This window comes from Lycium barbarum, chromosome 11 (assembly GCF_019175385.1).
Source record: "Lycium barbarum isolate Lr01 chromosome 11, ASM1917538v2, whole genome shotgun sequence".
Lineage (NCBI taxonomy): Eukaryota > Viridiplantae > Streptophyta > Magnoliopsida > Solanales > Solanaceae > Lycium > Lycium barbarum.
This window is the reverse complement of record NC_083347.1, coordinates 47,496,000-47,502,068: the sequence shown is the minus strand read 5'-3', so window position 1 is coordinate 47,502,068 and position 6,069 is coordinate 47,496,000.

Below are 6,069 nucleotides of genomic sequence, written 5' to 3'. Positions count from 1 at the left end.
CCTGACGGCACTGTCCGGAATACAGTCTACCGCACTGGCTGCACCGCGGTACTGAGGGTCTCCTCTGACTAGAATCTCTCCTAAACTGAGAATCTGAGGCCCTCGAACTCTGGCCCTGTCCTGTCTTAAAAGAACGATCAAACCTCCTATCTGAGAATCTGGGAGGCGCACTAGTCGCTGACTGACCTGAGTGCCTAGAATGCATCTGTCTCGGTCCCCCTCTATATTCACTGCTCGCTCCCATAGATCTAGCTCTCTTTCCTTGCCCTCTGTCATTACCACAATCACTTCTCTGCAGTTGTTGTCGTTCCTCAAGATTCTGAGCATGTGCCTGTATTTGGGAAATATCCATCCCGTCTTGCAAAGAGGCCGTCAGACAATCTCTAAACAAATGTGGCCCCAAACCACTCACAAATCTGTGTACACGATCGCCCATATCGGCCACCATAGTCGGGGCATACCTGGCCAGAGAATTAAACTGCATGCTGTACTCCCGAGCACTCATGCTTCCTTGCTTCAGATTCAAGAACCTGTCCGCTCTAGCTCGGCGGACCTCGGGCGGCAAATAATGGCAAATGAAAGCATCAACAAACTCCTACCAAGCGGGGGGAGGTGCATTTTCTGTCCTTGATGCTATCCAGTTATTATACCACAATACCGCCACATCGCGGAGTCTATAAGAAGCCAACTCTACCGATTCGGTCTCAGAAGCATGCATAAGTTTCAACGTCCTCAGCATCTCTTCAATGAAGCCTTGTGGGTCCTCACCTGGCTTCGACCCGAAAAATTCTGGAGGATTTAAGGTCAGGAAATCACGGGCTCTCGTACTGGCGGAACGATCACTCGGGCCCGCACTCTGCCGCTGTGCCTGGGCGGCAACCAATTGCGTCAATAGATTAATAGCTTCGGTCACTTGTTGACTCGAAGCAATTGGTGGAGGAACTGGGACTGAGGATCCTCCTTGCTCTTCTACATTAGGCGAGGCCTCATTTTGTGATTCACCTTCCTCTACATTCGCCGGAAGCTCTCTTTCTGCCCGTCTCTTCGTCGTAGCTTTGCCCTTCTGGGCAGCTGTAGCTTTTCCCTTTGGCGGCATTCTGAAATCACAACACGCTTTTAGGAAGAATAAAATCTTATGCATGGCTCTACCGCACGATCTCATAGGAAGAAAGATGGTCGTCTTCCTAAATGCCCTGTAGCCTCTTGTTTATTAGCGTGGCGCGCAACACACCATAAACAAGACTCTACTAGACACGGCTCGTAGACACTTCCTAGGACAGAACCGCTCTGATACCACTCCTGTCACGACCCAGCTAGGGGCCGCGACGGGTACCCGAGGCTGACCACCGAGCACCCCTTATTTCCTCACTTGTTATAGTCATTTACGCTTCTTTATCATTCATGATTGTACGAAAATCATTTTTTGGGTGGAAAACACAATTAGTCTATATATATATATACAAATGCCTCATTAGGCCATCAAAATAATATATATAATATATGCATGCATGCTGTAATAAACTTGTGAGACCATTTAACCCACACTACACATCTACGAGCCTCTACTGACATACTATACATGTAGACGGAACACGACTCAGTCATGCCCAAAATATACATATGTACCAAAAGGATAATCATAAGCACCTCCGGACAATGGAGTGCTTTCAATCAGCTGACAGCTCCTAAGAATCCGGATCGAGCTCGCCTCCCTGTCTACCTGTGGGCATGAACACAGCGTCCAAGGAAAACGGACGTCATTACGAATGTTGTACTGAGTATGAGAGGCATTGTCACGACCCAACCCCGTAGGCCGCGACTCGTGCCCGAACAGGACACCTTACGTACCCGATAATCCCAAACCAACTTGTGAACTAAATACACATATATAAAAGCCAAACAGAATCGCAAACTATCGTACATAAGCAGATGTAGCGCACGAAAGCCGATAAGGCCGTCACAAAATACATATTCCCAGAACATATATACACAACCCACATATGTGTCCACAGACCTCTACGAACAATAATAACAGAAACATAAGACGGGACAGGGCCCCGTCATACCCCTGAATAAGCATATACATATGTGATAGAAAAGTCTATACCAAAATGTGGCTCCGGACAAAGGAGCACCCCAAAACAGCAGAGCAGATATCCTAAGCGGGCGGATCTCTGAAGCGGGTATCTGTACCTGCGCGGCATGAAACGCAGCCCCCCGAAGAAAGGGGGTCAGTACGGAATATGTACTGAGTATGTAAAGCATGGAGTACAGTAAACAAGATCATAACCGGAATAGAAAGTACAGAAAATGAGTGCAAAGTCCAAAATATCAAAATACACACTTACAAAACATAAGTAATGCATGCAGAAACATATGCCAAATCCGGCCCCAATACGGGACTCGGTGAACAGAACGTGGCGCCACCCCGCAACTGGCGCCACAACACATCATACTTCGGAGTAGGGAATAGCTCTGTAACATATCATAACATATCAGATGGCCATATCATATCATATCATATTACCAACATCAGAACATAGATGTACATGGCACATCATACTCCGAACCCATGTACATGTCATACTTGCCCCCTCACATCGAGGCACGGCGAACAATGCAGTAGAATACGCTTGATAACAAATCCTGGCCCGGGCTCAGTGGGGGAAACATTGAGGCATCCACGAACGGAGTAGTGAGAAACTAAATGCAATAAAAATATCATATATTCCCAGAGACTCAATGAGGCATATCGAATGACAAATCGAAATGATGAAATCGCACAGAATCATAGTAAGCATATTTCGGATGTCATAACGGGTTGCGGAGGCATAATCTTTCTGAGATCGTTTCCAAGTTCCAAAACAGTTTATAGGACTTAATAGGATATTTAAAACCATTTTTTATTTAATAGCTAGAGGAGTAGTTAAAACATTTCATTTTATATTACTTGAAAATAAGACAATAGTACCATAAAGGACAAAGCGGGAATAGTGGGGCCCGCCTCGGGTCAACCGAGGTGGCGGACACAAATTCTATATAATAAACTTTATGGAGTCTCTTATGAGGGTTTTAAGGTAATCGGACTTTATTTACACAAGTTCTAGGTATTTAGACAACTTTCCTAACCATTTACAACAGAATTAGTTCAATTCCACTAAATGGAAAAAGGGCAAATTTAGACGCGGATTCCGAAGAGTAGAGTAGTCCCCGAGGTCCATATTCAAACCTAATACATCTAGGACATGCCAAGAGAAGAAAAGGTGGAGCTTTACATACCTTTCTTGCCTTTTGCGCTCGCCAAACCTCAAATCCCGTTTCGTCCAAAACCTACAAATGGTCACATTTACCAAATATTACTATAAGACTTTTGGCATCCCATCTTGAATTAGTACTTGTCTACCGAAATTTCGGCAGCACCTCCCCTATAAATACGACACCCCGAGAATTCAACTCGGCCAAAAGAATCAACAACAACCCAACAACAACATCAACAACAACAACAATCATTATATAACACAATATAGCATAACTAGTCCTCTTTCCAACATAGTGTCATAACCTTCATTCCGACTTCCCATTTCCAAACCAAACTCAATGTTTTCATATTCATGACTAATCAAGATCATAACAATATAATTCGGAAGCATTTCATATCCCTTCTACAAAAAATTCACGAAATATACAAAATATACCAACTTTCCACCGAAGCCATAATTCATTCAAAACTTCTAATCTTCAACCAAATTCATTCAACTTTCACTTCCAATATAAATTCCATCATAACCACAACTAGAATACAACATAAAATTCAACTCATCACACTTATACATTAACACACACACACGGCCACACATACATATGCACACCCACTTTGCAAACTTCCATATTTCCATAGTTTCTACTCATTTCCATATACTACAACACAACACAAAGAATCTTGAACTTGCCACAAAGGATGGTTTTCTTGCTCCAACGATTACACCACGTTAACGGGGACCCTTGAATTAGTGGGAATACTATGAGAAACAAATTTTTGGGGCAAGATTTTTGGTCTTGTTTTTCTCTCCCTCTTGGTCGAAACCCTCTCTATCTCTTTGCTCTTGTTTCTTTCTTTTCTCCTTAGGTTATTTCTTGAAGCTTCTAAAAGAGTATGACTCATATATACCCCTTTAAATAATTATCACATGGAAATTAATTAAAATCAAATGGGCTTGGCCATGTTGGCCGGCCACCCCATCTCTTTTGAGCCTCAATTTCTCTTATTTTTTTAGCCCAATAATTCATGGACCTTATTTGCAATTCCCGAAACTAATTTCCAAAATTCCAGTTTTGCCCTTGGCCTTCCTCCGTATTTCCACACCAATATTTCTCATGAAGAACACACATATATAAATTCAGATCAACACATGACCTTGTTTCTTACAAATCATAATTATTTCGAATTTTTTGAATATGCGAAAGTACGGGGCGTAACAGGCATGAACAAAAATAACACATCAAGAAAGTAAATGAGGCATCAAGTATGGATTAACTGTACCTGACTGGGAATCATATGAAAAGTAATGCATGCTGACTTACTTTTATGCTTATCATCATCTCATGTATGCATATCATATGTATATATATCTAAACTGCCCGACTATATAGGTGCGGTGTGATAATCAGTAACATTAGCCCGCGTCCAGGCTTTCCGCGTCCGGGGTACCATCTCATGCCGCCCACTAGTGGTGTCTGCCCATGCCAACTGGCCATGGTGTATCGTATAGCTGCCCGCTTTCGCGGTGACTGCCCGACCAACTAGGCCCGGTGTAATGTGATGATAACATGCTTATTATAAAATACTTATAATAATATGCTTATCATAATGTGCTTATCATCGTCCATGCATAAGGACTCTAGAACAACTGTGTTGTATCGAGGTGACGTAAGGTCGTGAACCCTCGATTCCATTACAAACATATATGAGCATTCTACCTCACCTTGAAGGGATTAGTATGTAAGGTGAGTGTATACAAGGAACAACATCATTCACTTTATATGAACGCCATATCATATCTCTTAACTCATATAGCTATTCATGATCTTAGGCTCTTGGCTATCCGGAGTATAGGAGAATCATGGAAAGGGAAAAGAATCATATCATGGGATTCATGCCATAGAAAGAAAAGGACTATCCTCACATACCTTTGTCGCTTAGTTAAGCTATCGTTCACTTGTTCTCCTTCAATATCACGTTGTTACCTTCACGAGAGAATACGCATTATAGTTAGTCAATCGACCATAAGAAAGCATCATTATTTCTAGAGAAATTTGGGCAGCGTTTCCTTTGTTTCTACTACTTTTCTCATGTTTTATTTCAACTCCCAAACATTTACAACAACACTCACAATATCGTATCAACATTCATCACTTATCTATATTTAGCAAAATCCACCATTTTTCTCCAATTTCTCCACATTTAATGGTTTTAGCTCAACATCATAATTTTGCTTACTTCACACCTATTCCATGGTCTATACGCCATTTATAACGTATTCATCATCACAACATATCAACGTTCATGATTCCACTCAACTATCATTCAATTGTGACACTATTCACTCAGTAATAGCCTATTTTCTATGTTCTTCTACATTTCAAGCATCTTAGCTTTGCAATACCTTAAATAACATGATAAAGTCATGAAACATACCTTAGATGATGGTGGAACAAGCCTAGAGTGGAATCACTTCTTTAGCACCAAAACCCTTTTTCACCTCTTTTGGAATTTCTTGAAGGAGATGACTTCCAATTAGGTTTCATACACTTTGTTTCATATATTTGGTGTTGATGATCATTTATTTCCTTGGTATTCTTGTGGTTGAAGTGTTTGGAGTGTTCTAGAGATTTATAGGGAGGAATTTCGTGAAGATGAAATGAGAAAATGAACTTGGGTCCCTCCTTTTTAATAGCTAAAATCTAATTTTTATGAACAGTGGTCGAAATGCAAAGTGGTCGTAAACCCCACTTTACAGGCCGTATACTGGTTTACGGTCCGTCCTTCGCGACCGTATTTAAGCATATCAG